Here is a 12114-nt window from a genome sequence, read left to right as displayed (position 1 = left end):
ACACCATTTTGTCCACCTTTGGGTAGAGCCAACATTTTCATAAACGGTATATGTAATGCTATTAGATGTTGTTCTAAATTATTTAAACATCCTAATTCTGTTGGAATGGGATCTAATGTCAAATTGTTAACTATACATTGAGCTGGTACCTCACCTTTTTTAAGTTTAAAATGACAAGTGAAGCATATCCACAGTTGACCTCTAGCTTTATCCAAAATTTGGCATGGTGACACAGTCATTATTACATGTGTGTACATAATCATAATTAATGCATTTATCTGCTATAAGTGCTATTTCGCTTTTCTTTTTATACGCATCTTTTTTACAAAGTACAACTTGATGTTCAAACATTAATCTATGGCAGACACAGCACACAAAATTTGGGCCATTTTGTACTTTTGACAAAAACTGTTTCATTACAAAGTCAAAGAGCTTAGCGTTTTCTTTCTTGTTTTGCCTCTTTAACTTATTAGCTGCTAGTACACGTGCCTTGTGTTCGGGATTTTCATGGTACTTTCTTTTACTCATAGTTTTAGCATTCTGACAGTGCAACTGATTGTGTTTGTATTTCATTTGACTTAGTGCTATGATTTTCTGCCTATGTGCTAAGTTTTGTTTGTATTTTGTTTTACTAAAGTCTTTTGCCTTTTCTCTATGTGCTAAGTTTTGTTTGTATTTTGTTTTACCACTTTGCATCTAAAGAGTTCTTTAGATTTGTGATGTGAAACATCAGGTCACCAAGGCATGTGTTGAAAACAGCCACAGACCTGCCAATATTGGATGCCAACCCAGACACATCACGCATGCCACAATCAACCACCACGTAACAATCTTTGTGGTGAATTATGGTACTAAATGCACCATGGAGGTTCAACAGACACATTCCATCTCTCTCCAATGTTCTGCCATAGTTTTGCGCATCACCATTTGTTCATCTATCAGCCCTGTTTCACTGTACTTTGGAAGCCCAATATTAACCTCCCAGTTACTGCCAAACACACCATGCTGTTTTGTCAACTTGACCAAGTTTTGTGTCGTAGCATTACTTTGCTGCATTGACTTTGCTATTTTGCTCCCTTCTACAACGATGCTATCAACATCTTTCCCTTTCCATGTACACACAGGAGCAATCGCATGTTTGATCGCAGCCACAACACTACATGCTAGCCCTTCATCCACATTACCGTGGATGAAGGGTGCTCTGACATCAGTCCCAGCAACAATAGGCGATTGCAATTTTGCTAAACACATGCAAGCATAAATAGGTGCATCGCTCTGACCTTTTGCAGTTCTTGGGGACTCTGCTTCCACAACCACTGGCACAGCCTTGGAAGGTGACGCCTGTGGAGAGACATCCACATTCGGTGGGATGGCCTCATCCTTTAAAAAATACAGTGAAAAAAACAGCCTTTAATATCATGTATTTGTTCTGTGTTTGACGATTATTACAAAGTAAAACTATTTATATATATTATTATAACACTGAAGGGTTTTCTATTGTAATTTATACTGAAATAACAATGACATAGCTAAGCAGGCTCATTAACAAAAAAACACCAACCTCTGCCTTCACATCCACGATCACAGCCCTGGCACGTTTAGATTTCGGAGAGACGTCCTCAACCAATGGGGCTGCGTCCAGCTTTTAAAAAAAAAGAACAGGGAAAGAACTGCATTAAAAACAATGTATTTTATCACTGATTGATTATTTTGTACTAAACCATAAAATAGTTGAATAAACAAAATATATACTTTCCATTACCCAAATCTCAGAATAAGTTAAAATGCTTTCAAAACAAAGACAAACCTGTGGCTCTGCCAGTCTCCTCTTGGAAGAAGCTGCTTTCTTCTGCCGATGTTTCACTGGTGGTTTCTAATGTAAGAAAAACAACATTTGAGGCATGTTCCATTTGACCAATATAAACAGTCTAGGTTTATTAATTTAAAGTATTTCAGGAAGAAAAATACACTTAAATATAGGGCCTCAACTAACACAAAGATAAATGCAAATTACCATTTGTCCCTTTGGAACAGCTGCTGTGCACTCCGCGGGACTCGGAAGATGTGATAGAACAATGGCATCCATCGCAGCCAACATCTCACTGCTAAACCTGAGACGTGTCAGTGGGATGGAACACTCCTTCAACACCTTCAAACAAAATAGCAGAAAACATTTTCTCTTGTCAAAAGGCAATCCATAAACAAAAAATCAATAAACATATCTTAATAGTTAAAGCATAATACAAACATAACAAACCTGTTGCTGAACAATCCTCCTCTTGGATGCTCCATGGGACTGCTTAGGTTCCCCAGACCGCTGCCTCTGCAATGACAAATAGCATAATTAGTATTCAACACATAGCTTCTCTTTGTCAATTACGAAGATATCATATTAAATATCACTTTTTCCAAACAATCTCAATCATTTTATTACAGTGTGCGTCATCTTACCTTCCTGCTGTAACTAACAGTCATATAGCCTTCTTTGTCCGTTTGACACGGCCGTGGCACGGCGACCTCTCCCTTCACAACCACCCTTGGAGAGAATCGTCTGGCAGGTGGTGATGTCTTGGGAGCAACCTGTGGCTGCGGCGCAGTCGTCTCCAGGTGCAGACAAGCAGCAATCCAGAACAGCTGCGCCAAGACGCCCATTCCCTCACTGTCACTCAAATGAACCTGCAAAATAAGTAATTTAAAAGTAATTAAACACAAATATCTTACAATCAATATGCATCTGTATGATTTGAACTTATATCAACGACAAACAAGTGTACATCAAACTTATGCATTTGCCATGTCACAACATTTATACTTACGTTGTCTCGGTACCACAGGTTACGGTTGTGCAAAGGAAAATGCTCCGCAGTAGAGACGTACTTGACACCTTCAAAAAAATAAGAAACGTCATCAATTACAGAAATTTAAAATTTTGACACTGTTTTCAATTTATTACCAAACTACAATGAAACTTATTTAAATTATATGTTTTTAGATATTTACATAACCATAACGAATATCATGTAAGTTATAAGATTTAGTTATTTTCAAAATCATAATAAATATTTTGGAAACAATATGAATATTGTTAACAAAAAAAAGGTGAATTTGGTTGAACATTTATTCAAATAGTTTGCCCAGGAGTATACAACTTATTCAACTTGTAACTGTACTTAAACTCTTTTTTTAAACATACCTGCACGTGCAGCCACACGATGATACTCTTGCCTCAGGTGGTCCTGCAGATCCACAGCTACATTCAACCTCGGAGGGAAGTCCAACACCACCACCTGTTTTAAAAAAGATGTCCATTACTCAAACGTCATACTCATTAACAACTCATACAAAACATTCATTTTAATACCAAAGATAGAATACCTGAGGCCATCGACTGCGGACACTTCTCAGGAGCTTGCCAAAATCGACCCCTGCCTCGTCGATGGTTCGGCTCGCTGTGAGGTCGTTGCTGGGGGCCAAAAGACAGACGACATCAGGTGTTCGCGGGACAACAGCATTCAGCACCTCCGTCCGCAACTCAGCTGCACAGGCCCCCGGCGTCGACATGACACCAAAAGAAAGCCCCTCTGGCATCTCCACGTAACCGTCTGCAATGGCTCGTAGATGGGAGCATCCAACAAGAAGGACAAACTGGAACAACAGAAAGAATATTTTTAGAATAATAATCACAAATTATCCTAATTATCCTCTGTTCATTAACTCTAATACCAATAATACCTTCTTGCCTGGAGACTCAGGAGGAATGACCAACTTGTGTTGTTGTCCAGTAAAGGAGGAAATTGGCCATTTTCCCGCTCTATGGCGATATCCAGTGCCGCAAACTATTGATAAACACACAAAGACACCACACAATGAAGCTTAACACAGCATCGTTTATGTAAACAAAATAATTATGCACCATCCTGCTAGGAAATAATGCAACAATATACAGACGTAGGCAAAGTTGTTGGTAACGTTCCGTTAAAGAGAGAAAAACCCACAATGGTCACTGAAATAACTTGAAACTGACAAAAGTAATAATAAATAAAAATTCACTGAAAATTAACTAATGAAAATCAGATATTGTTTTTGAATTATGGTTCAGCAGAATCATTTAAAAAAACAAACTAATGAAACTGGCCTAGACAAAAATGATGGTAACATTAACTTAATATTTTGTTGCACAACCTTTTGAGGCAATCACTGCAATCAAGTGATTTCTGTAACTCTCAATGAGACTTCTGCACTTGTTGACAGGTATGTTGGCCCATTCCTCGTGAGCAAACTGCTCCAGCTGTCTCAGGTTTGAAGGGTGCCTTCTCCGAATGCATGTTTCAGCTCCTTCCACAGATGTTCAATAGGATTTAGATCAGGGCTCATAGAAGGCCACTTCAGAATAGTCCAATGTTTTGTTCTTAGCCATTCTTGGGTGTTTTTAGCTGTGTTTTGGGTCATTATCCTGTTTGAGGACCCATGACCTGCGACTGAGACCAAGCTTTCTGACACTGGGCAGCACATTTCGCTCCAGAATGCCTTGATAGTGTTGAGATTTCATTGCACCCTGCACAGATTCAAGACACCCTGTGCCAGATGCAGCAAAGCAGCCCCATAACATAACCGAGCCTCCTCCATGTTTCACATTAGGTACAGTGTTCTTTTCTTTGGATGCTTCATTTTTGTGTCTGTGAACATAGAGCTGATGTGACTTGCCAAAAAGCTCCAGTTTTGTCTCATCTGTCCAAAGGACATTCTCCCAGAAGCTTTGTGGCTTGTCAATATGCATTTTGGAAAATTCCAGTCTCGCTTTTTTATGATTTGGTGTCCTCCTGGGTCGTCTTCCATTAAGTCCACTTTGGCTCAAACAGTGACGGATGGTGCGATCTGACACTGATGTACCTTGACCTTGGAGTTCACCTCTAATCTCTTTGGAAGTTGTTCTGGGCTCTTTGGTTACCATTCGTATTATCCGTCTCTTCAATATATCATCAATTTTCCCCTTGCGGCCACATCCAGGGAGGTTGGCTACAGTCCCATGGACCTTAAACTTCTGAATAACATGTGCAGCTGTAGTCACAGGAACATCAAGCTGCTTGGAGATGGTCTTATAGCCTTTACCTTTAACATGAAGGTCTATAATGTTCTTTCTGATCTCCTGAGAAAACTCTCTCCTTAGCTTTCTGTGGTCCATGTTCAGTGTGGTACACACCATGATGCCAAACAGCACAGTGACTACTTTTCACCCTTTAAATAGGCAGACTGACTGATTACAAGTTTGAAGATACCTGTGATGCTAATTACAGGACACACCTTAGTTTAACAACTTTGCCTACGTCTGTACACCTTACACACATAAGGAAAGCATGTAAAAAAGAAAGAACTTGCTACATACCACCAATATCGCCATCCTGTGGGGGTCCATTCGCCACAACGAATTCCTTCGTCACCTGCTTAGCTCTGTTCCGCTTCGCTGCCTCAGAACGACGAAAGGATCTTTTACGCGGCATCTGAAAATATATAAGCACAATTGATTAATAACGACAATTTTACTCTACAATAATTACATATATAAATACATCTAAAACTGTTTAATGCTAAAATAGCTGAATCAGTACCAGTGTTGGTACTTTACACCAGTTAATGGGCCATAGGTGGGTCATTATCATCAAACCCGTTTCGGTACTTCACATCAGAGCTCATTTACACATTCTTGCACCAGTTAATGGGCCATAGGTAAGCCATTATCATCGTTTATAGTGAAACCTGTTTAGAGCAATCGATACCTATTCCCCATTGATTGTTGCTCTTTCAAGGGGCGTGTCAGTGGTTCATTCTAAGTTGGAAAAATGTAGCCCCTTGCTGCAAATTCCCCTACATGTATGAAATTTGGCAGATGTGCCGTGATTTAATAATAACGGAATAAAGTAATGCCGACATAACAAGACCATGACCAAGACACAAAATCTGTGCTTTGTCAAGTCTGTTTGCAAGATGGCAAGCACACAACTTTTTTTTTTTAGATTGCTTGTTTTCTGAATGGAGAGGCTGTGCTAACATTGTAAACTTAGCTGTTCCATCAACACTTAACATAACGTCATATAGGCATAAATACAGCGACGTTGTTGAAAACAAATCAAAACTATTCCAAAATACCTATATCATAATGCCATATAGTCTGAATTCATGCTTTATCTGATCAGACAACAAGCAACTTTTAAAAAAGCTTGTTTTCTGGATGGAGTTTGGCTGGATCAGTGCCAGGCTATGCAGCTGCTCCATCAACAGACAACATAAAGAGTTTGGTCCGTACTATGTACAGATATATATGTAACGTTTTCTATACTATGTTTCTATAACTGATTTAGATGTCTGCTGACTTAAATTCTTAATTTGATTAAAGTATACAGTTACAATCAACCGAGATTTGACTTAAAACCACTTCATAAAACAATCACCCACTGCAACATTATTGACCAGATGCTGTTTTATAAGTTGACTAAATGGATATTAAATTAAAAACAAAAAAACTCACCTTCAGACTCAAAATGAACTGGTTTGGAAATCGAACTTCGTAGAATCCTCTGAGTGGTCCTCAAAGGAGATTGTACTCTCGTTAAAAAACAAGAAAGTGGGCTTCTGCTGAGAGAATCTCGAATATATAGGCCAACATATGGGTTTCTGTGGGCGTGTCTAAAAACAAGAAACCAATCACAACACAGGTGGGGTTATGTGGGCGTGTCTGAAAACAAGGAACCAATCACAACACAGGTGGGGTTCTGTGGGCGTGTCTAAAAACAAGGCACTAATCACAACACAGGTGGGTTTCTGTGGAAGACACTGGGGGTACGTCCCAAAGCTCTTAATTTTCGTTTCCTCGCTCCTCGATCCTCGCTTGAACCGGAAGTTGTTCTGGTGCGCCATCTTGAAGACCGTCCCAAAGCCCTTATTTTGTGCATCGAGGAGCGAGGATCGAGGAGCGAGGATCGAGGATCGAGGATCGAGGAGGCTATGAACGAGGATACACCAGTGTATCCTGCACGGAAGTCTTTTACCGACCGACACGCCCCCTTATTGGATATCAGTCACTGATTGGACGCTGCTGATCAGACTGATCTGATAACTTTACCTCTCAACATCACTGGAGTTTTATACCGGAGTGAAAACAGATCACAGAGTAACGTTTTATAGTTTAGTTGTCTTCTGATTCACCATCTAGTTCAAATCTGTGTTAATTGAAGCTCTGAGCAGCAGCAGAAGGACCTGCAGTAGCTCTCCTTCACACATCGTCAGTGAAGCAGCCTGACAGTCAGAGGGGTTTATAATACCTGACAAACTGACTTGAAATAACTTTCTGCATTTTTTAGAATGATTTTTCTTTTCATGATCTGTTATTTCCCCCGTTAACTTTTATTAATGATACTATTAAAGTCAGAGAGAAAAGGAGAGTCTGTCTGTCAGCAACAAACACCTTTTACATCATTTATCCTCATTTCCATTCAGTCACATGAGGCTGATGATTCCTGAATGTCGGGTTTGATATGAGTTACATCATTTACATTTTCCCTTTAGCCTAATAAATAATGTCCAGGGTTCAAAAAACACCATAGTCATATTCTGGGTTATGAAATAATTAACTCACAATCAGAATATCAATAACTACAGACGCTAATAATGAATAAATAATATAAAGTTATTGTGCCAGTAGAGATGGTTCCTGAGCCTCTAAGCAGTCCACAGTAGAAATACAGGCTGCAGCTTGCACTTGTCTTTATTAGTATTAGTACAGTTCAGGCACAAACAGCTGTTACAGTTGACTGACAGCTGATCCAGATGTGATCAGCTGCTGCTGTCAGTAAATAATAACGAGTAAATATGTTTTTAGAGACATGAGACGTCGTTTCCTCTGAAGCGTCACGTGAAGCGACGTCCGTTTCTGATGACAGCAGCAGCTGATAACAGCTGGATCAGCTGTCAGTTGGCTTCAACAGCTGTTTATGTCTGAACTGATCTAATAGTAATAAAGAAACAGAGTTATCAGAGCAGCAGTGTTTCCTCTCTGTAGCCTGTTACCTGTTTAACAAACACCTGCACATGAATAACAGCTGCAGTCTGTATTTCTACTGTGGACTGAGTTCTGCTTAGAGGACCAGGAACCATCTCTACTGGCACAATATCTTTATATTATTTATTCATTATTAGCGTCTGTATTAATTTACATTCTGACAGTAGAAGTTATGTATTAGTCTGAATGTTTGAGGGGAAAGTGAAATGATATAACTCATATCAAACCCAACGCTCAGGAATTATCAGCTTCACATGTGACTGAATGGAAATGAGGATAAATTATGTAAAAGGTGTAAAAGACAGACTCCCCTTCTCTCTCTGACTTTAACTGGATACTTAATAAAAGTGAATGAGTGAAATAACAGATCATCAAAAGAAAACTCTTTCTAATAAATGAAGAAAGTTATTTTAAGTCTGTTCATTGTCAGGTTTTATAAACCCCTCTCAGTGTCAGACTCCTTCAGTGACGGTGTGTGAAGCAGAGATACTGCAGGTCCTTCTGCTGCTGGAACACTTCACCATCAACATGGTCCGTCTGCTGTTCACTCCTACAGTGAACACAGATTATAACTAGACGGTGAATCAGAAGACAACTAAAATATAAAACTGTTAATCTCTGATCCGTCTTCACTCTGGTATGAAACTCTAGTGATGTTGATGTATCTGATCAGTCTGATCGGGCGCAGCGTCCAATCAATAACTGATATCCAATAAGGGGGCGTGTCGGTCGGTGATAAACGTCCGTGCAGGAAACACTGGAGGATGCACTGGTGTATCCTCGCTCATAGCTCCTCCAGCAAGCCTCCTCGCTCCTCGATCCTCGATCCTCGCTCCTCGATGCGCATTTTATGAATTGGGACGTCCTTCAAGATGGAGGACTGAGATCGATTTCCGGGTCACAGCCGGAGGATCGAGGAGCGAGGAGACGAGGAGCGAGGAGACGAGGAGGCGAAAAATGCTGAAATGAGATGCAGCTTCTAACAACAAGTCTCCAATGAAACAAAACACTGTCTGGGAAAAACTCTACATAAAAATACAATTTAAAAAGAATATAACCTTTTCTTGTGGGTTAATCCGTGATAAAAATACTAAGAACATATGAAGAAATACGAATCTTGTAACCTCCAATGATGAAACACAACTTTTCCTTCAAACTTTTCCATATATATATATAATGTTAAGTTATATAAAAGTTAATGTCATGGCGTTAATTATAATATGTATAGTAAAAACACATATCACGACAAGGACACATATTGAGGGTTTATGATGTAAATATAATATCAAATAAAATAATGCTGAAATGATCTGGAGCTTGCCTAACCATGGTGGTTTGTTTGCCATACAGTTGTAAACAAATGCATATGTTTTTAAAAAGTAAACTAATCCTTTGTGCTTAACATCCCACTTGTTTCTCTACAATGAGTCAATATTCTAATGTGCCTACTTGTATATAAATATTAAATAAAATATGTCTAAATAACACATATAACTAAGCAATCTGTAACAGAGGGTTTCTCATATTATACAAACAGGCTAAAGTAATGTTTTCAAAAACCCTGGAAAAAGTAAAAGCTTTTCATGGACCCAAGAGCTACTTCAGAAAGAAGTGCTCATTTATGTATTAAGAAAATTCTCCTAATAATCAAGCTTAATAAACTATATAAAAAAACTCTTGGATCCTAATGAAATACATGTATTGTGACAATGCCCCACAGTAACTGTTTTATAATATTTGTGCTTGTGTTCAAGGTATCCTATTGTTCCAGTATTGTAGTGTTCAGCAACACAATGTGGCAAACAGAAAAACTATGTGACACATTTCAAAATGCAAGAAGATGAAAACTTTTATTGTCATTTCACAAATATACTGGACATGTTTTAACTGTTTAATGTTAAAATAGCTTAATCAGTACCAGTGTTTGTAATCAGAGCTCATTTACACATTCTTGCACCAGTTAATGGGCCATAGGTGGGTCATTGTCATCAAACCAGTGTTTGTACTTTACATCAGAGCTCATTTACACATTCTTGCACCAGTTAATGGGCCATAGGTGGGTCATTATCGTCAAACTGGCATTTACAGTGTAATCAAGCAGCTGATATGCATATGTATGGTACCAAGTCTACACAATAAGTGTTGTTTTTATAGTGAAACCTGTTTAAAAGACATGCTGATTATTCACATTTAAAACCTTGCATGGAACCAATTGTTGAGTTCTTGAAATTAGTTTGATTACATGTTAGGTACACCAACACATTTTAATATATGAATAATATAGTACATACATATGACTTTCTAAAATGACATTTTGTAGTATCACTTTTGGAGTAAATGTGATGTTTGTCGATGCACTTAAACCAGAGAAAAGCTGAGATCATATGAGACTGATTACCTCTGTGAGACCCACAATAGACCTGTTTTTGTCTTCATTAGGGGTATCCAGGGTTTTTTTAAGGTGGGATAGCATGTCTACAGTAGATGTCTCATAGAAGAGCGGAGAATTTACATGATTCGCCATTGAAAGACAAACTGTTGTAACTCGCCTGTACTTGGTCAAATCTGCCCCCAAATTGACCTACTTCATAATAGTCCAGGCCTGAAGACATGTACGTGCCGCGACAGCGGGTACCCCGACATGCGTGTTCCCCAGACGTGCCCGCAGGGGCGAGGGCCCGATCATCGCTGCTCGCAACTTTAATTTTTATTGAATTTTACATATAGACATATATACACATACAGACAGACTAACAATAATAATACTTAAATTATACAATGAAATGTTTAGTCAGAATTTCAAAGAACAAAGAAAACAAATAAAATACAAGATAAGACAAAACAAATAAATACCTCAAAGAAGAAGAATAAAAAAAACCACACAACAACACACAACAATTTCAACAACAGCACTCAGCAACACACAGCGGTTTCAAAACAGAGAAAAGGTCCAGAGTGCTCGGAAGTTCAAATCAGTGTGATGAAGGTGCTCTTTGGTGGGGTACACAAAGGTTCAAAAAAGGGGAACCTTTCCAGTCCAAGGAACCCTTCTGGCAAAAAATATAAAAAGCCTTTATTTAAATGACTATTTCGTGATGAAATGCTAAAAACAATGCTGGTACATGTAAGATTGGGTAACAGCCCACGCGTAGCGGCACAAACAGGCTTCTTCAGGCTGCAGTTTCAATTTGACTGTGCCCCCTGACGTCCAAGAAACTCCAACAAAGGTTTCCACACTTTTTCAAATTCTGCTGCTTTTCCTCTGGTTATGTATGTAAGTCTCTCCAGTACAACACAAGATGCCATCTCCCTCACCCATACATGTATCGAAGGTAAATCCATTTTTCTCCAAGACAAATCTATCATTCTCCTGGTTTGCAGGAGTCCAAAGTCAATTAGAATTAACTGTTTTGAGTAAACGATTAAGTTATCTGGATATAGTATACCTAGTATACATATCTTTGCTTGGTGAGGCACCTTCACTCCAACAATCTCAGATATATTCTGAACTATTGTTTCCCAGTATTTTTTTAACTTCGGACAGTCCCATACACAATGAAACAGAGTACCCCTTCCTTCTAAACATTTAGTACACGTGTCTGGGACGTCAGGGGACACATACATGCCTATTTAATCCAAATAAACGCTGCTGGATTTCTAACTTTAAATCTTCCCTATTGAATTTCATAGTTTATGCTGACCCCAATGTTAAACAAAAGTATTTTATTTGGATAGAAATACAGATATGTAGATAGAAATCATAGAAAATGTTATTTAATGGTTCATTTCAAGGGGTTTACAGGATGTGTACTACATGTCTAACTAAAACACAAAGTGATGTGAAGTACTTAATATCTATTAATAGAACAGAATCAATAACCACTCAAAAACAGTTTGACACATTGCTTGTTATACAATTTCCCTCGGGATAAATAATGTTTTATCTTATAATATAATCATCATATTGACTAATGGCATGCAAAATCCATTTGAGCAAATTATTAATGACTTTCTCCTCAAACTATTGAGATTATAGAGTCACATCCCAAAGTCCATTGCTG

This window comes from Sebastes umbrosus, chromosome 2 (assembly GCF_015220745.1).
Source record: "Sebastes umbrosus isolate fSebUmb1 chromosome 2, fSebUmb1.pri, whole genome shotgun sequence".
NCBI classification, from domain to species: Eukaryota; Metazoa; Chordata; class Actinopteri; order Perciformes; family Sebastidae; genus Sebastes; species Sebastes umbrosus.
This window is presented reverse-complemented; position numbering follows the sequence as displayed.